Below are 21196 nucleotides of genomic sequence, written 5' to 3'. Positions count from 1 at the left end.
TCAGCTCTTTCCAAACAGATGACCATGTTTTCTTCGCCACGCCTCCCTTATTTGCCTCTTCTTGTTTCCCTCTGCTGCAGTTGTCGACAGCGAGAGCAGCCCAACGTGACATTGACTGCAGTGTTGTTTAATGCCTCTCAAATCTTATTAAAGACCACAGCTGTGAAAGACCTTGCTGACTCTTCACATTCCCATTAACTGTGTTATTTCAGAAGCCTTGCGTGCTGATTAGGAATGTATTAAAATTACCTGAGCATTGTATTGTCGACATATGGCCAACAGTACTGTTCTAAAGCTGGCTTTGTTTTTAATTTTGCCATGTGACGAGCGTGCTTGTATTTTATATATCAAACCTCATTATAAACTTCCAAGGGTAGACTTAGATATGGATTTGGATTATTCTCTTGGAATATACCATTTCTCTTGAGAGAAAAGTTAAGATTGGGGCGATACTGCAGTCTTCTCAGAGAACCTTAATTTCCTGTTGGAGCTGATTGAGGAAGTAGTCACCTGCCTCTTATTGTCTGCTGCTTTAAACCTGTAAACATGGAGGCACACAACCTATTGACAGGGTTGTAATGACCACATTTGATGAATCTTAAACATGCCTACGTATTTGTGTTTGATCATTGAAAATAAAAGTCAAGGACAAGTCAATTTTATTTATATAGCAAATTTTATACACAAGGCAACTCAACGTGCAAAGAAAACAAAAGAAGCCCATCAATATTGTGGAGTGGGTACAGTGACAACATGAAAAATCGATTACAAAAAAAGTAAAAGACATTCAAAAGGAAGGCAAAAAAATTTATAAAAATTCACTTGCATTAGTAAAATAATAGACAGTGAAAATGAGTTTAAAATGCTTTAAAAATAATAATAGCTATGGGGAAAATCATATTTTTTAACTGGGATTTAAAAGCATTTACATTAGGGGTAGACTGCACTTCTGTTGGCTGCTAATTCAATTTGAGTGCAGCATAACAGCTACATGCTGCTTCAACGTGTTTGCTTTGAACTCTAGGCTCCTTGAACCTTGGAAACTTGAACATGGAATAACTAACGTCGATTAAAATTTATGGTAATGACTAATTAGTATTAGCTACAAATGATAATACCAAATAGACGCCTTCTTAAAATAATTACCCAAGTCTTTTTTTCTCTCCAGATTTTTCAGGAAACACAAGAAATGTAACAATTTGCATCGTGAGGCGATGATTTAGGCAAAAAAAGAAGGCAAAAAAATATATAATTCCTTGGGCAATTATTTTAAGAGGGTGATGAAATACTCCGACCTCTGATTAGTATACTGTTCATTCATTTGGAAGAATGGCCAAATTCATTGATGTGACCCCAGAGAACTTTGCGAGCATGTTTAAATGGCCCAAACTATCCAGAGCACAGAGAAGGAAAAAAGGAGATGGAAAAAAAGGGAAGGAAAAGGGGAGCAAGAGACTTGCATGATTTGTTGGACAGTATCGAAACAGTAATGAAAATATGAAAATGCTCCACTTTATACTTTCTTTTCTAAGGTTGTGTAAAATCTTGCTTCGGGCACCACATTGGCTGCCTTACATGTGCTCTTTTGGAAGGCACAATAATCTAAAATGTATTTTAATTTGCTCCCGTACTACGACTATAATTTTAAAAATAATTTGAAACTTCTTTCAGCTGGTCCTTTAGATTTGCAGTGTTAAAAGTACATGGGGGAGAATTTCGATTTTATTTTAAAACAATTTTATGAAGGGCAGATACTAGATTTTGGTCATACAGCAACCCATCCATCCATCCATCCATTTCCTTAACCGCTTGTCCTCACAAGGGTCGCGGGGGGCGCTGGAGCCCCTGAACTGGTTGCCAGCCAATCACAGGGCACACAGAGACAAATAACCATCCACACTCACAATCACACCTATGGACAATTTGGAGTGTTCAAGTAACCTGCCATGCATGTCTTTGGAATGTGGGAGGAAACCGGAGTACCCGGTGAAAACCCATGCTCCAGCTCTTGTCTTCTGCTCCTCAAAATGTCTCTGTGTGGCTGTGTTGAAGTAACACCAGAAAACATGAATATTGAGTACGACTCCGAGCTCCGAGTTGGCACAGTAAAGCCGGCATGGCTCGAGCTGTATATTGTTAAATACCATCGGCAGGTCTTAAAATAAAAAAAAATAAAAAGATCATCATTTACCATACACCTGCCACCACCGTTAACTCCTGTAAGACAGCCACCTGCTAAAGGAAATTTGTACATGTCCTTATTTAATTAAGGTGAACGCCACTTGGTTGGCTCGTTTGAGCAATGTGACTGAGAATAAATCGACCTTGATCAGTCTCCTGTCTGTGGAGGCATGTGGAAGCAACATGTCCTCTTCATTGATCAAAATGTCAGAGGGTTCCTACATCTAGAATATTCAACCAACATGCATATCATGCACTGAACTTGCCCAAACTTGTACAATGTCATGAATTTTGCACATAAAAAAACAACATGAAGGACTATTCCACTATTTACTTGTCTTGTGTAAAACGGGACTTTTTTTTTGAGGATCAGAAAAGCGTAAAAACAAGTACAGCATTCTTTTCCTGCCAATCTTGATATTTTGTGTTTTCAGAATTTTTATTTCAAACCTTTTTATAATGTGTGCCACTGTGTCTACCAAACCAATGTGAGCAACTCACAAGCACAGAACATACAAACAAGACATTATTGGATATGTTTGTCACATGGTAGTGTGACAATGAGGTCACCGCTCAGTACAGTTGAGTTCATTGGTCATTTGTAGGTTAACAGGGGGTCAGCAGTGCAATGAAATGAGGATAACTAGAAAAACAGGTCTGTGTGATAAAAGCTGCAATTCCTACATGTAAAATAGACAATGAATATTTGTATAGAACATAACTATGTGAACTAATGCAAAAATGACACGAATCATTTCAGTCTTGTTGTAAAGAGCGACTCACGATAAAGGTGCATTTGTTGTTATTTGTCCTAGTGTGAATATAAAAGAAGACGGCATGACTCTGAAACAAGCATTTATCCAGAGTCAGATGTATTACATCTAAGTTTTACCCATTTTTAAAAGTGAGGACGTGGCACTGTACAGCAGCCACTGGAGAGGTTGCATGTTCGTGCTACAGTGATTTGCATTGAAGTTTCAATTTTGTCTATATACAGTACATAGGCTACGCAATGGATATGCCGTACAATAGCCAAACGGCAAACATGGAGTGTATACATTAAGGTTCAAAGGAGGTCAACACAGAGGCCTAATCTGAGCATGTAGTGTTGCACTCAGAAAGAAATAAAATTCTTAACTGCCATTCAAGTGTAAAAACAAGATGTGTTGTCGACCTTCATGTTAACAGGGTTGACTGGAGCGTAAGAATAATAATAAAAAGGACGATTAGTGCTTGGCCTTTTAAAAATGTATTTATGTATTTATTTATTTATCTATTTATTTATTTATTTATTGTCTTAGGGCGCACTCACACTAGGGCCATTGTACCGTGCCCAAGCACGCTTGCTGCTGAAGTCCGGATTTAATAGGTAGTGTGAGCGCAATCGATTCGTGCCTGAGTACGGTTCGGATCCCCAGTTTAGCACGATTGGGAGGGTGGGCCAGAGAACGGTACAGTTGGCCGCGCGAAACGTTACATTGACGTCACGTACGTACGTTGCAAACGTATATTGCGAGCGACCATTCGGGCAGCATGCCTGTGCAACGTGATGTCGTATATTTCGGAGGCAACTGGGCCCAGGCACGGTTTGGTTAGAGTAATGTGAGTGCGGACCAGAGGGGGGCAGGGGAGGAGGGCCAATCAGGCTTCAGTACGGTACGGAAGAAATGGCCCTAGTGTGAGTGCACCCTAAATTGTCTCAAAAGTGTAAAAAGAGCGGTTATTGCAAAGAAGAATAAATAGCATACTCAGTTTTTGCTGATAAGAGGCAGACACTGCAGCAAAGATGCGATCCAGATGCCCTCCTTTACGGAAGCATAGCTTTTATTACAGTAGCTCAATAGTGTGAAATATTTGTACATTTGCATTTTTTACCCATGTTTAGGCACTGGGATCCTTTTTGTTTGCAAACACAATATTCTTTGATTTTCACCAGTATTCTACTAGGAATGGTTGTAATTTTCATTTGCCCTTATGTCGAGCATCTCACTACCAAAACAATATTGCATTCAGAGGTCTTAAATTTTGGAATGACTTGGATATGTCATTGAAAAATGTATCCTCTTATACTTAAAAAAAAAACTGTTGAAGTTACATTTACTCTTATCCTGATTATAATTATTTTACATCTCCCTCTTTGTCTACTTATAATAAAATCTTAAATTCATTTTTACTGTATGTACCTCTTATTCTCTGTTCTTTCTTTCCTTAATTAAGTTTATTTTGTTCTCTTGTTTTGATATATTTGACTGTCTATATATTTGATATAACCCTTTGAGTATGGAGTGGAATCTTGTATAAGCCATTTCGGCTTCATTCCCTCCTTGCACTGTTTTTAACTTGTGCTAAATAAAATACAAAATATATTTAAGGAATTAAATGTCTGTTTTGAATGACAACACATTTGGGATTGAATTATAATACATTATAGCATCCCCAGACCTCACTCAGCTTGAAAAAAGATTCCATAGCTGGACCTTTTTACCTTTTAATTGGGAAGCCCTGATCTATTTTATTCCACATTAAATAAATAGGACCTCCATGCCGCTGTTTTTTTTTTTTTTTTTGACAAGGCTACTACTCTTAATGCACGGAGAAAATATATTACAAAGCTATAAAAAGGTTACAACACAGTAATCCTATCAATGCGGGTCATAATCGGTATTATGTCATTCTGACATAAATATAGCTTTACCTTATGTTAAAAACAATCAAAGATGTGTATTTTGTGTTAGGATGATACAAAGCAAACAATGTGTCTTTTCTAACCTTGTTCTGACCTGTGATTAGCTTTTACTGTTTTACAATTAGCGCGACTGGTGAAGGCGTCAGCAGGGCAGAGGTGGGACGGCTACGCCCTTGAGAGTAGGACTTATGAATCAGCGGCTGGCAATAAATGGAGCGGATCATTACTGAATCAAGTGATCTGCAGAATAATCTATTGATTTTCTGGTCTTTCGTACTTCTTTATTATTCTGTATCACAGTATTGCAACATCAGGAGGAACCCGCTGATGGATGGGATGCCTCTGCTGGGACCGTGGGGGCAGTCGGGCTGCTGTTTGCTAACACAGTCAAGGGTACTGGACGTGAAATGAACTATTATTTACACATTTTCATATCTGGCAATCTAAAAGAAGATGAGTTATATTTGGAATCGATATGTTTGTTAAAGTTGGTGCAAGGCTGCAGTAAACATAGACTGTTCAACAACACAGAAAAGAGCAGTAAAAAAAAGTCCTTAACTATTTTAGAAATATTCATTTTCAGATGAGTAAAGGTAAAATGATAATAAGTTCAATAGTACTTCAGTCCAACCTTGAATTTCCCCCTTTTCTTGTTTGTTTAAAAATGTTTAAAAATAATGTCTATTTTATGTTTGATTTGGACACCCGTTTTTTTTTTCAATATGACGGAGCACAAAATCTGAAGGCTTTCTACACTCCCGTATTAGTTGCCTTTGCTGTTGATCATTTTGATTCTTTATTATGTACAACAGGATGTGTCACAAAAGTGCTAATTGGCAATAATCAGTGTGTCAATAGATGGCGAGAGTGCAGAATTTAGATAAGAGAAAGTTTCAAATACACCGTACGACAATGTGCCTTGCTTCAAGGAGCCCCGTGCTCAGAATAATTTCCAGGAAAGTATTGACGTTTGGCAGGCATATGAAAGGTGAGGGAAAACCAAAACAACCAGTGACGTTTTGGTTTTGCAAGTGGGAATGTAAACAGGGTGGCAGAAACATTTAATGACAAGGGAAGAGTTCTTTTAGGTATCAATGGAAAGATAGAAACAAGTGAAAACATTCAGCAGATATCTACCAAGTGCATTTACAAAACCAATGAGTCAGCAAACAGATTGCTGATGAATTTGATTGACTATCACTCGGAGAAATATTTCAAGCCTAACTTAAGATTTATGTAATTTTTTTTACATGACCAATTCCCATGAACCTTTTTTAAAAATAAAAAATATATATAATTTTAACACGCATGTTCTCCCCGTGCTTGCGTGGGTTTTCACCGGGTACTCCGGTTTCCTCCCACATTCCAAAAACATGCATGGCAGGTTAATTGAACACTCCAAATTGTCCCTAGGTGTGAATGTGAGTATGGTTGTTTGTCTCTGTGTGCCCTGCGATTGGCTGGCAACCAGTTCAGGGTGTACCCCGCCTACTGCCCGAAGCCAGCTGGGATAGGCTCCAGCACCCCCGCGACCCCTTGTGAGGAAAAGCGGCCAAGAAAATGGATGGATGGATAATTTTAACACAAACCTACCAAATAAACCTTATATGATACATAGTCTAATAAAGCCTATTTATTTGAAATGCATAATCCTCAGGTTTATGTATTTAGTATTAATAAAATAGAATTACTCAAAATTAACAATAATCAGAGTATTTATTTAAAATACATGAAGTATATTGTTTGAATTGCATAATAGTCAGGTTACCTACACGATAAATATACTGGTTTTACATGTTTATGTTTTTGGGATGAAACCCAATGCAGACATCCCAAAAACGTACAAAAAAGAAGAAAAAAAAGGTAATTATACTTTATTAACTCTTTCACTGCCACTGACGTTAAAAGACGTCAAGTAAAAACCTACGGAGGGCCGCCAATGACGTTAAAAGACGTCATCCAATTTTTTTTTGAAACGGGTGGAGGAAAGCCTTCCCCAGCTGTGTTGAAAGTTTCAAGCAGGTCTAGTGAGCCTAATGACTATTTTTGGCCCCTAGATGGCACCAATGACTCTCTTTTGACAAGATTGGGTAGGCGTCAGCAGAAGACGTGAGGCGGGGCTAGAGTGTTGAGGGGACATTGGCTGAAGAAGCCATAATGGCGACCGGTTTGCAAGCAGCTCACGGTCGAGCCGTTTTTTTCAAAGACGAAAAGCATCGACCAACGCTATAAAGAGCACATTGATGACGACGATGATCATCATCGATGATGATGATGGTGACTCCGAGGTTGACGGCGAAGTTGGAAGCGTTGACGCGGCGGCTATGACGACGTCATAAAAGGTTCACGGGCGAGCGATGCCAACACCGGAAAACGCGGAGCACAACCGAGCACGCTCAGCGCGATGTTCAATCGGACAACGAAGAATGTCCCGAGTCCAATGCATATTCATCGGAGGAGTGGGTACAGTCTGCTACTTGCTATTCCCCGGAAAAAAAGGCCATCTGCACGTGAAACGGACAATGGAAAGTGAAAGTAATCTTTTGTGCAAACCCTGCTCCCTCTCCTTGCACCCAGGAGAGCGTTACAAAAAGAAAAACTGTATTTGAAACATCCACATAATTGTAAATAGTACCACAGTTGCACACATTTGTAAATAGTTTGCGAAATTGTTTTGTCAAATTGTTACACTGTTGAATGGAAATAAACGTATTTTGCAAAATAAAAACACTTTTTCATTGTTGGTGGTGGTGTATTACAGAAGTAAAGCACTATTTAGGTGTTTGTGGCATCATTCATGGACAAAAAGAAGTGTGCAATTCACTAGAGTGCATGAAATAACATCGTTTCACAAAAAGCTCTTTTTTCTCCGCTTTTTGTTTCAAAACAGAGCATTTCGGTGAAACGAACCATTTTCTATTGTTGATAACTGAAGAACGGAATAAGGTAGAAACAAACTTTTTTCTCTGATGAAAGATGAGAGTTCAATCTTTCATTTAGTAGTAGTATGTGTGTTTCCATATTCCAAACACAAAATTTTCTGTGGACCTTGAAAGATCAGTCAAAATGCTTAAATCGGCTGGCACTGGCGACATCCCCTTTCTGAAAACGTCTGGCAGTGAAAGAGTTAATATTAAAGTTAGGCTTGAAATATTTCTGTGAGTGTATGGGGAGATTGAATGATGATGATGATGAAGATCATGTTATTTTTCTTCATTTCTTGTGTTAGAACAGTGGTTCTTGTTGGAGGATTCACATTCACCGAACCCTTGTTTATTAAAAAATAAAATGTTTTTTTTTTCCTACTCAAGACATAGGTATAGAGTTTACAGGTGAACAAAATGAACAGGTAGAGTATTTCATCAAATCTGGCCCTCTTCACCTTGAATTCAGAAGTTGTTGTGTTCCTGTATTCCCCATCTCCATGCTACTGTTCCTTTAGTTTTGCTCAACTTGGCATTGCAAATCATGCAGGACGCTGACTCCCATCACTCAACTTTATATTTAAAACAACCACCACTTTTTTCTTAAGATGGAACCTGCAGGGGAAGCAGATACAATGATAACAGCTGAGGCCCCAGAATTGAACCCTGTGGAGCACCTTACGTTCCGTTATACATGTGAATTCATATTGCACATATTCGTCCGACCTCTTTCTTTTTTTTTTTGCTTGACAAAGTTAGTATGAAGGGATTACAATAAAAAAATAAATCACATGACGTTCCATCACAACAGCCACAAGTCAGACACTGAGCACACCAAATTCCCAGCAGCACAGAGAGACTGACTCACCAAACCTCTGGGGTTCAATCGAACCCTGGTTGTTATGGTTGGTTTGTTAGAAACTTTCTCCGATCTTCTGAAATAATGTTTAATTCGTTGATGTATTGACCGGAATTTCCATAGCAGAGGTCAGCATGGATAGAGTTCAGTTTGCCATAGCTGACACAGTCGATCTGAAATTAAAATCAACAGCGCCTCTGCTGGTTGCGGCCATGTTGTGTGATTTAGTGATGGGCCATTCAGGGACTCATAGGCTCGTATCGCGGGGTCAGGTACCCTATACGCTCAGAGGACACCTCACAGGGCAAGGCTGAATGCTTTCTACAAATCCACAAAGCACATGTAGACCAGGCCTTGTCTTCTCAGTTTATCAAGCCATAGAAGGACAAACAAATTGATGGCGACGTACGATTATGCTGCAAATGTCGGGTGTGCACAAGAGAATTTTTGCATGTTAAAATCTTTTACCACCACGCAAAACATTTAAACAAATTATTGAATTAACGTGACAAGTATATTTTTCTGAACGTCTGTTTCATTAGTAAACAAATGAAGAAGTCACGCTAATCGTCGACATAAACTCATGTGCCATGCAAGGTAACTGGTCACTTCAACAGACATGTTTGCAAAGGAGCAATTTAGACATTATGGCAAAATAAGAGCCAATAATCTTATATAAAGCATCTGTTTACCCGTTGTGAATGAATGAAAGGTCTAATTATGTGGTTAAAGAGCCTTATATCAAATAAGACTACGCTTGTGTTGTATTGTTAGGCTATCTGAGTACTGTTGCCAAAAACAAACCATGTGTTTTCTAAAGTTACTGTAGCCAAGAACTGTTGCCAAAAATAACACGTGTTACATAGAGCTACTTGAGAGCTGATGCCAATAAACAAACACGAGCCATGTATTGCACAACAAGATACCAAAGTGTTGCCAAATCTAACCATGTGCTCCATAAAGCTACCTAATCATTAAGGCCCAAAACTAACCACATTGCGGTTTGTGTTGCAGCCTACACAGTTAATGACTTGTTCAAAAGAAACAAGTGACTCAACTGCTACTCCTTATAGCTTCCATTTGGTGACAAATTGCTACATAGACATAATGAGGATTCTGAGATTTACACACTTCTCATCATGCCTCACAACATTAAACTGTTTCACAATTATTGTATTGCATTATTTTGTTCTACACCTTGTATAAAATATCACAAATATTGTAACAAGATGATTAAGCATTTCAGTGGGAATTTCAGCCAATTCATCCAGAAGAACATTTGTTAGTTCAAAGGTTACTAATGTTGGACCTGGCAAAACTTACTCACTTCTCTGTTCTTCTTCATCCTTCACAAGCGGAACAAAATTTTGAACACATTACTCATGATCTTTTTGTTAGAGCTTTTCAAATTTAATCATCTATCAAAATGCACTGTATATTTCAGCCAAATTTGAAATTCTATGTTTGGGCAACTACATCTGCAATATATTTAAGGTCATGGCCTATTGTGTGGTTATTTGTGTGTGTGTGTGTGTGTGTGTGTGTGTATGTGTGTGTGTGTGTGTGTGCGTGCGTGCGTGTGTTGTGATTCAAAACTGTACTTACATGCCAGATTCAGATACTTCTGGCATACAGTGGAGGAAAAAAAAGAGAAAAAGAGTCACCAATGCATTTTAAGCTGTTTATTGAATGGGTCAGTCAGTCAAACACACAAATATTAAATGAAAACACTCACAAGGAGTATGAAGATGATGCTCATGCTGAACTAAGCATGTGACTACAGCGCCTGTCACTCAACTCACCAAACCACGCCCTCTTGAACGCACACTGGGTGTCCAGGGTGTGTATGTGACTTTCAGTTTAGTTAAATTAAAGAAAAATAGTAAATTTTTCTATTTTCAATGTTTTGATTTTGATTTTATAGTATAATAGTATAAAGTATAATAATATAAAAAAGTATAAAGTATAATACTTGCTATTGTTCTTGATCAAAAAAATAAAAATAAAAAATGGTGTATTTTTCTGGGGGCTGCAAGGATTATTGTGGATGGGGTGATTTATGAGTAAAATGAGTTACAAGCTTGGTCACAGAACAAATTAAACTAGCCAGTAGCAATGTACTAATTATTTACTTTTTTATTTATTATTATTTATTTTTTAATAAAATATGATTTGAAAGGACATCTTTGAACATTTGTTCTTAACTTCCACAGTGCAAGTGGGTCGCGACTCAGTGACAGTGAAAAATGTCTTTCCCAGGGTGACACAAGTCGAGAACCAGAGCAGTCGACAAAGTCAGAGATAGTCCAGGCCACTTTTTCCAAGCCACACCTGCGAAGCGACAAATTCAATTAAGGACTCCTCTTCCCATTTTGAGTCGATCTCCAGGGCATATCTTCCAAGCGACTCTACTTAAAAGAAATGAGAAAATACCACAATAAAACGTGAAAACAAACCCCTAATATTAACTCTACTAGCATTGATGCAAGTAATAATGATATGTCAACTGAAGTAAAGGCGCCGCTCACCGTCACGGCACAAGGGTCGCTTGTAGTTTCAAGTGACGACAGGACGACAAAGTCCACACAGGTAAGAGTTTGGCTTTTCCTCCAACTCCTCTCTGCATGTTTCTCCCCCTTGAGTGGAAGTCCACGCTGGAGGCGACACGGCAGTGGGCACATCTTTAAAAGGAGGGAGGGGGACTGTGTGGGACAAGCACATCCAGACGCTTGACCGAGGGGAAACGCTCGCTCGCTCGCTAGCCGGCCAGCGGGACTTCCAGCGGCGGCGGCGGTGGTGACGACTGAAGCCGCGTGTGGAGGCTGTTGTCCTGCCTCCCCCTTTCTTGTCTTTTTCTTTTTTTTTTTAAACACTCACCCACCTTAAACTTGCACGTTTTCGTCTCAAACTAAAAAGTTCCAAAGCTGTAACGGCGTCAAAAGACCTGAGGCACTCACTTCACATAAGTTGAGACGCTAATTGCAACTTTATTCGCTTTTGTTCTGCAACATGAGTTCATCTCAAGCGGTTTATTTAGATAGATATAAAATAAAACGCGATGGCATTTCTGCTGGACATATTGTTTTGTATTTAGCGAAAGTACTTATTTGTCAGAAAAACGGAAGTGAAACTCGCCATAAACAAGTAGTAGCCCTCATTACAGTATCATTTACTGTAAATAGAGGAACTTCTATATACGTAAGTGCATTAAATACTGAGAGCTGAAACGCGGAAGTTATGCTGTTTTATTTGATTTAAAAATAAAGAAAACTATTTTTTCTTTAGTTTATTTGTTCTAAATAAACAGTGATCAGTTCTTTTTTTGTAGTTTAGTGATTCTCTTGTGCATAAGTGGGATCGTGCCACTATTTATTGCCAATTAGCTCACGAGTAAACACTTCTGAGAAACAGACTATTTTTCATGAATGTTTACGCACTACAGCACACACATTGTATTTGAAATGGTTGATATAATTTTGCACAAGTTCCTGCTCTCAGTGTCTGACAGGCAGGTTTAATGACTTCCACCTCCTGTAGAACAAACAATCTGTTTAAAAACAGCGTACATAACTCTTGCCTGTTTACTTTGTTGTGATAGCTACAAAACACAATTGATGTGATATTTAATTCCATACGCTTTTTTTTGGTAAAAGGGTCACTGTTTGCTCTAACTGGCGTCTTGCCTTTGTTTGTTGCTATTCTGAAGGATGAAGATGAGGACAGGAATACTGCAGATGACTGGCACTTTAAACCAAACCTAGGTCTCTCATATTCTCGCCGGATCTTCCTCCTTTGCTAATTATTGTGTTGTTTTCAGAGCAAATATGTCATATCCATGGCGACCAGGCAGGTTTATTGTCTCTCTCATGCAATAGCTCACACAAGTAATTAATTATCCTTCCCCCCTCTCTCTCTTTCCCCTCCTGTCTTTGGTTAAACAGATCATTCATGGAAAGCCATCATCTTTATTAAAATGCCACAGCTAGTACAACACAAGGTAAACAATGAACGTTTTTCAATTTTATTATTTCAATGTCCCTTTTTGTGCTTTGATTCTTTTTATACTGTACCTAATGTGTGTACTTTGCCGATATTTCCCCTTAATGCAGCAGCTGTGCTGCATCCATTCATGCATGCAGAGCAAGCACACACACACACACACTTAAACAGGGCACCTTAAAACACATGTTTAGGCAGGAAATAATCTTACATTTTGTGTGAATTGCTTGCAAGCATTAGCCGGATTAAAAGGTAAGTTGACTTTGGTGGAGACTTCTATTTCATGAGGTCAGTGGCTATAATAACCAGGAGCAGATGACAGCATAGATAGAGTACAATAGTCAACTTGCATGCATTGCAGCTGTGGGTGAGGTGCACTTTTGACCACTGTGGAAAAATAAATAAATAAATACACATATATATCTATATATATCTATCTATATATATATATTCGCTGTATATAATAAGTTGCTGAACTTTCCATCAGTGTGGAATGTGACAATATGTGTCTTCTGCTGCATGGAGGTCTGTCTAGAGCTGGAAACTTTCCAGCCTTCACTGTCTGACTGGTGGCACAGGCTCTCATCTCTCTTTAGCATTGATGTGACACAGCAATATCCATCTGTCAAACATACTGCCCCTTATTTTCCTTCCTGTCTTTTGACCGCTCCCTGCCTCCCTTTCCTCATCCTTCGATGCCGCTACCATTAACATGACATAAGTGAAGTACACCCATACTGATGAACATACGTATTTAACGAGACCCCACACATGATGTTGAAAATATGTGTTTATGCTCTTATAGTGTGTGATGTGCTCAAAATGACCAACTCGGCACGTCACACACTTAACGGTGTATACACCGACAGTTGTGACTAGTCTCCTTACCCAAACCAGATGTCTGTTGTAGTATCAAGACTGACCTGTGAGAGGCTGCATGGTGCCACCGGCTATTCAGAGAAAGTAGTAGTAGTACAGCGGGTTTTCTGGCTCAAATTGAGGCAGAAGTGGTATAGTAGAAGTTAGTCTGCATTTTGGCTCATTTTATAACTAGATTTTGTTTGTAAACTCCTCTTCTCGTTACTTGTATTGTGAGGGATGACTGCAGTGAGCACTCTACACATTACAACCAGTTCTTTTTCTATTCGCGTCCTAATTCACTATCATTCCATAATTCACAATCAGGGAGTCTGTGGCTCGGCCGAACTCAGTGACGGCACATATCAGTGTTTCCCACAGATTTGAAATCTACTTGGGTGCATGGATTTCTGAGGTGGGGATGGGAGGCGGGTTGGACAGGAGGTGGGTCTCCATCCTGTTACTACTTCTCCTCTAGCCTCACGATCCACAAGTGAGTGACGGCGAACTAACGTTACATGCGGTATATCCTGTCCCGACAATTTTTTTTTCTCTTTTTAAATATATTTTTAATAATTTTTTTTGAAAACTTCTTGGGTGGTGGCCAATTTACTTGGGTGGCCTGCCCAAGTATTAACATGGAGTGGGAAACACTGCATGTATATCAAAAATTGTGATTCAAAAAAAAAAAAAAACAGTTTTAACATTTGTGATTGTCCAATTGCATACTACAGCATAATTGATCGCAATAGTTGAACATGCTCAATTTGGCTCAACTGTTGGTTTGTTTGTACTCCGCTCCACAGTTCAGATAGCAAAGATAGACATTCACTACTTGTGCTGTCATTGTTTGTCTGAGTGTGTGTGTTGGTGTTTATGTTTTTTATTCTTAAAAATGTAAAAAAAACCCCTCACGTTTTAATTGTTGTGCGATGCCACTAAATTCATATTTGCTGTAGCCCTATCAGTTAGTGCGATGCCTCATGTCTCATAAGTACCCATCTGCATCTGTCAAGGGGTGTGTAGAATTAAATCCATTTGTATTGTGCCTCTGTGTGACCTTGGCGGTGGACCTCAGTTTTTTTTTTTAATGTCAAATAACCATCAGTAATCCCAGGCAGCTACCGCTTGACAGGCTTCAGGAGCCATTAGTTTTCTTTCCCAGCTCATAAGCTTTATCAATTGCCCCTTTGTGTAATGATTTTGTATACAAATTCACACAAGCATAGTGTTTGGCCTTGTAACAAATATTCTGCCATCAAAGCGCGCTAGCATTTCGGCATGGATACACACACTTTTTTTGTTTGTTTTTAAATCACCTCGATTGGTTTTATTTTAGTATAGAGAAAATGTCCTTTTTGCATGCTTGACCAGCCAGTAGAAAAATCCAATATAATGGAGGTTCTAGGTGAATTGCATCCCGTGTGTTAACCCCCATCTATGACTGAAGGGAAATTCCGAAGCTAAATAAATAAATCACATAAACAAACAGCAATATGGACATGAAATAATTATTGATTATACTCTGCAGTTCATATATGAAAATGGTATTTTTGTCCATTTGCATGAAGCTGCAGGGGTGTGGGGTGGGGTGGGGGTTGGAGGGGGGTGAGTTGTAGGACAAGTGAGGGAGGAAGACAAGAGAGATTTCCCAGAGTTGAGAAAGGGACATGCTGCCCCTTTCTTAGCTCATTATCATTCCTAATAAGTCTTAAGGAAAGAAGGAGCATTGAGTGTAAATGCACGGTAATCCTCCCACTGTCCAAGGTTAGTAGGGACGTCAGCACAGACGCACCGTTCCCAGCTGGCCACTTTGGGACCAGAGGAGCACAGTTAAGGATAGATGTTCAAGGAGAAAGCGAGGGCAGTTAGACATTGGGTTAAGGTTATGCCCCACCTTCTCAATGGCAATGCACCAGCTGGCATGTAGTCAGGTCTTTAAAGAACCCATTTTTGGACATATTAAGTATAAAGCTACCGTGTGGGGATTTAGAAGCTACATTAAGGATCCAAATGGGGCAGTTTTATCCTAAGCGGAGTGTTGAACTTAAAGGAACTCCCTGCGCTTTCGGTGTGGTCCAGCAACGAGCAATAAGATGAATTGGAAGAACTCGTGACCAATTAACTCATTTAACAAATTTCCACTCACTTGCAGCAGTTGTTCAACCATGTTGCTTTAATGGAAATCCAATGCAGTCTTTATTTATACACTCTTCTAAGATCACAGTCCAATATTCTGTCACTCTGTGTTTTCTATATGCAGGTTTGGTCATATTATAGTAGTATCGATGTGTATTAATCAACTGAGATGTGGCACATTCATCTTAATCAACAGTGAAAAGGGGGCGGTGGTCGCACTAATTAGAACAGTGAGTGGCTTTGCTGTTTCATGTCAAACTGTGTTTTGAGACTGTATCTAATTTGCAATAAAAATTAATCACACATTTCTTTTTTAGTATTGTAACTATACTAAGTTGGATAAAGCCCATGGAAATGCCACCGGAACAGTTTTACTCTTTGTTTTCATAATATTGCTTTTCAATCTAATGTCGATAGCTTTACTGTCAAAGTCGGGAAAATAAATACGAATATGAATAGATTTTCACACCACAAACGGTCAACACATGAACATCAGACTGCCACTGGTGACTCTTTATTTGCTTATAGGATTTTTTTTCATTTCAGCCCATACTCAGGGTTTCCTCCAGTGCTATAAGCCTGGACCCCCACCCCCTTTGTCGATGAATGCCATTCGCCATATGTAGCCAGCTGGGTTGTGCCCTTCTGTTTTCTCCGTACAACCGAGAAACCCTGTTTGTCGTATTACAAGGCTTTTGATTCATTATTGACATCGCAGCATATAGCATATTATCATATGTTGTATTGTAGCATATGCCATTTATTTAGAGTAGACTTTTTAGGAATTTTGTGTTTCTGTGAACGCAGAACTCTTGAGCTATAAAAAGTTCTTCGAGACATTTTTTTTTTTTATTAAGGATGGCTTTACATTGTGGTGTTTCCTAACTCAGAGTTTTATGGAAAGAGTTGTCTAATTTCCTCTGCAAGAATGGGACAGAAGCCACAAGCAATTGAAACCAGAGCTGGTGGTGTAGAGTTGGAGTTTTCTTTTGTCTTGCACAGTGCACTTCCATTGCTGTACCTTTCTGTCATGCAAAGAAGGATGAATTAGCCTCAGACAGATGTTAAATGATCTTTGCTTACCATTTTGCAAATTTTTCTTGGTTGCACCTTTTAAAGGTTATTTCTTGCACCATATCAGCAGCTTTTTCTCACTCTCAGGTGTCACCATGTCTGATTTACTGCCTGAGCGGTACTCATAATGGACCCTGCCAGGACTGTCTTCATCGCCATTTTCTTTATCAGTTTGCATTTTAGTTGCTGCTTACTTTGCTCTATTGCTGTCCTTCCCCCCTACCTAACTCCCCAACCACCTCCTGGGAGCCTTGGGTGGCAGAGTGCCATCACCATGGTGATGTGAACACAGATTCCCTGCACACCGGTCCATTGTGGCGTGCGTGTGTTGAGGTGAGATGGAACAAAATGTCACAGCAACAGGTTTTTTTTGGGTGTGTTTTTGTTTTTGCTTGATTACTCAGTGGGATTGTACTGGGATCCAAGGGCTGAGAGACTGGTAGTTAGGGAAACACGTTTCATTTTATAGTATTTTACCCCCCACTGTGCATTAAGGATCTGCACAAACATCCATTACAATACTGTGTGTTTAAAGCTACAGATGCTATATGAAATGTACACTATTCAATGAGGTCTAGTTAGATCCAAAAGTTGATTTTTCCAGCTCTTCATCGACCTGCTACTGGTAAATGCTTGTTGGCTATTTGGCCCAGTTAAACTCTTGTCTATTGGCTCATGATGATCAGCCAGTATTGCCCTTTGCGCTCTCGCTTTACGTTAACTTTGACCTGCCTTGATCCAAACAGCGTGCCATTGGCTACCGATCTTCAAGAGAAAAAGTGGTTGAATAGATAATGTGGCATTCAAGTGATGTAGCAGGTTATGCCCTCAACCCTGAAGAGGATGTTGGCTGTTATCACAACAGGTACAGGGTTGCCCTCAGTCCCTATGGTTGGAAAAGTTAGAAGTTTGACCTGTAACAAAGGGCACAAGGTGGGCTTCAAACACACAACTCTAACATCTGGCGCAACGTCTGGGCATCTTGCTGTCTGAGGGCAGGAGACACCCCGTGGCTTATGACATCAAGTCCAGAAGTGAGCTTGGTAGCATCATTAAAACTTTTGTGTCTAGTTTACTTACTCAAGTTGTTTTATTCATCAAGTCTCATTAATGTTTGTTACTGCACAATAGCTGCCAGGTCTCTTCATGCCAAGTCTGTAAGAGTAATACACTCTTTCAGTCACATTTACTCCCCGAGTAGGTGCAAAGGTGTCGTTCCGGAGAGATTCTTTTATGTTCGGAGACCTCACTTGCTTCCTTGATTGTGCTCGCCACAGCAGCAACATGTAGTCTCAGTTTGATCTCCGCTGTTGCATGCCATACCAGTTCAGGAATACTCTTGGCAAAAGAAGAAAATAAATTTTTCAGTGTTTATTAGAATACAACTTGCCAGAAGGGAGTCCTTCCTGCTCGCCTATTGCAGCGCCAGCAATTAGCAAATTGATTAGGAGACCTTGAACACACCTCCCTGGCTCTTATCTTCTCATTCTTGGACAATATTGCTGCACCATGGGACAATGTAAATATTTAAAGCGGACCCTGAGTAAATCTCAATAAATGGCTATGGGGCAGAACAGATGTCTCCTGTTGAAGTTATGAGCCAATTTTCTGAACTATGATTAAAGAAAAGTTTTGGATTAAACATTAAACATGCCATATCTTGTGTCATCATGTCAGGACTGCTCCCCCTCCCTCTTGGATCTACTGTATTAGTTTGAAATCATTTGGGTGATGACTCTTTGAAAGTGGCGGCCATTCCGGGATGTCATGTTCAAAATGCCACAAAGACCTCTTTTTATGCACAAATGCTAATTAAAATGGCCAACACCACCCCCCATCCCCAAGCTGCATAGGGAAAGACTTGGTAGCAATTTGGTGGATAATCAAATTGCATTTTAAATAGCCGTTTAAAGATGAGGGGTCTGCTCACAGGAAGAAGCAGTGGCACAAATTAGGCTTGAATAAGATACTATGTGCTCAGAGAAACAATACAGCAAAGTTCACATCATAACATGCAGCGCTCGATTTATGTTTTTAATGACTTCAAATGATTTTATTCAAAAAGACCATCGTATTTGTTATCATGCAGGCAGAAAACACTGTTTTGCTTTTAATTATGAATTCCCTTTTGCTAAGTGGCATTTTCTTTACAACGTGTCCTTACAATCTCGCCAGTTGAGACAAAAATGCTAATGAGACATGATTTGTTAACGGTTGTAGTACCTTGGAAACATTTTACTCTTAATTTCAGATTTTCGGTCTGACAGAAATGGCAAACTGGGTGGAAAATGTTGTCAACAGTTATGTTTGTCTGGGGAAAAAAAAATCTGTGCTTAGATCTGTCCCCCCATATTTGATTTACATCATTAAGTTCTTTTCAGCCAGTCAAATTGTCTATCCAGCCAGCATTCCAGCACATATTAGTGACACCCTGTTAACAGAAAACAGAAAACTGCAAAAAGAAAGAAAGAAAGAATGAAAGAAAGAAAAAAAAAAAAAAAACAGGATTGCATGGCTTTTCCTAGAAGAAGCAAAAAAATGGATTCCTATGAAATGAGAATTGGATTGAACCCTGAACTCCCAATGACCTTTGATGCACACTTTGTATGTTCCTCTGGATGCATCAAATGGTAGTTTTTGTCTCAATTGGACCATGTTTCACGTTAAATCTGACTTAGACGGACCGAAGCAGCTATCAGAAGTACTTCATATGCACATTCAGAGCATTTACTTTTAAAGTAACTTTCATAAATTGTACTTGTCTGAGTAATTTTAACACTTTGACAAAGGTATTTTCGGGAATAAGAAAACATACTTTTACTCCCTTACTCTCCTCCCTTCAGCTGGATTCTGTTCAACATATATTAAAATTTGCTTGTTTTATCTATGAGTCAGTCAATGTATTTGTTTTGGTTTTTTAAGGAGACTGCTGCCTTGGGCGCTGTCCATCACATATCTATCTCACTAATTCACTAATACAATGTAATCACTACACATGTTTTACTCCAATTGACCAATCAAATGGCCTTACATTCAATCTATATTTACTTTAAAGACTATGGAAAAGAACAGCTGTTATGGGCTGATCTTTGTCCACATTTCAGCTTACAAGAACTTGAGAAAACACATTGCTGTTTCCAATGTAATATCTGCCTGCAAATGATGTCGGCAAAATTACCAACACTCGGTCTAATACTGTACACATCCAAACATATTTAGTTTGCACACTCACACTGAATTTGCGCTAATAATGCAAATAGAGCCCCACAATTTGTGGCAGAATTTTCTTATTGTTATTTTATGAAGAATGTATCATATTGTTGGGCAGTATATGAAGTTGCACATTCCTATATATTTTTGTCTAAAATTTCCGTGTCAATTAAAAGCCATGTTTATCCACAATTGCCATCTTGATCTGTGCGCGACTGGTTGCACTAGAGTGGAATTAAACCTGACACTTCTATATGCTACTATATCCAAACTAAGTCCCTTAAAAAAAAATTTTTCACCATGTTTTCTTTTTTTATCTGACACTGAAATGGCTCTGCTGCATACAAAGTGACATTTACATCAAAGTGGGTCTACAATTGTGTAATTTAATTCCCATAATAACTATACTTAATGTGGTTATCTAATCACAATAAAAAAAAATGATGCAGATAGCCTTGTTAATTGTTAGTAAAATAGATACAAACCTGAATAAACAACAAATAAAATAACAATGTCGTCATACTTGTATTTTTCTATTTGGGCAATTCTATTTGGTAGAGAATCTCCCTTTTCCAGGTAGTTTAAATCGAGTTGTTCCTGAATTGGTTTGGCAAACAAATTCCTGATTTCTGTTAAAGCTGTTAAATTTGATTTCTAAGTTACTGTCATGTTTATTTTCAGTCTTGTTTACTCCCTGTCATGTTTTCCTTGTGTTTTCCCCTTGTCTTGTCATTTCCTGTTTTATTGTGAAAAGTCTGACTCCTCTCGTTTCTGGTCACTTGCCCTTCCTCATGTGGTGTCCGTGTCAACCCTGATTGTGTCCACCTTTCCCCATTACCCTCATGTATCATCCAATCAGTGCCCTCAGCCAGGTGTGTCTTGTCATGTCATTAGTGTTGGTGTATTTAGTCGGTTGTCTCCCCCCTGTCTGTGTCGGTTCATTTTTGGTGTTGCCACGTTCGTAAGACTTTCGCCACGTCACGCTGACCTCTTTGCCTTATCCGGATCCATGTCATGTTGTTAGTCTCGCCTTAGTTGTTTTTTCATGTTTTGCTTCAGGTTTTGTTAGTTCCATTTGTTTTGTACTTTGAAGTTAGTTTTTTTTTTGATTAGATATTAAAACCTCTTTTGGACTGCACCTCTGCCTCCTTGCTCTGCCTTCCCGCATCTGGGTCCTAAAGCCCCACCTTACTCACAGTTACACTCATTGATGTTCCTTCCACTTAATGAGCGTGGCTACACTTGATTTTACTGCAGCTCTCCCTA

At 39.1% G+C, this 21196-nt stretch overlaps 1 protein-coding gene and 1 long non-coding RNA gene across 2 annotated transcripts in view; one reads left to right on the top strand and one right to left on the bottom strand.

Moving 5' to 3' along the window:
- Positions 1 to 10317: 10317 nt before the first annotated feature.
- On the bottom strand, positions 10318 to 11693 carry LOC144034189 (uncharacterized). The gene is made up of 2 exons (XR_013288174.1): positions 11179 to 11693; positions 10318 to 11058 (listed from the first exon to the last, which is right to left on the bottom strand). It is a non-coding gene; the product is annotated as an uncharacterized LOC144034189 (long non-coding RNA).
- The window catches only part of casz1 (castor zinc finger 1), a 207482-nt gene continuing 197372 nt past the window's right edge, over positions 11087 to 21196 (top strand). The window contains exons 1-2 of the mRNA XM_077542746.1: positions 11087 to 11239; positions 12592 to 12647. The gene's annotated coding sequence lies outside the window, so the exon portion shown is untranslated. The remainder of the gene's footprint in view (positions 11240 to 12591; positions 12648 to 21196) is intronic.

This window comes from Vanacampus margaritifer, chromosome 1, assembly GCF_051991255.1.
Source record: "Vanacampus margaritifer isolate UIUO_Vmar chromosome 1, RoL_Vmar_1.0, whole genome shotgun sequence".
Classification (NCBI taxonomy): domain Eukaryota; kingdom Metazoa; phylum Chordata; class Actinopteri; order Syngnathiformes; family Syngnathidae; genus Vanacampus; species Vanacampus margaritifer.
Note: the sequence above shows the minus strand (reverse complement) of the source record. Positions and strands in the feature narration are given on the sequence as shown.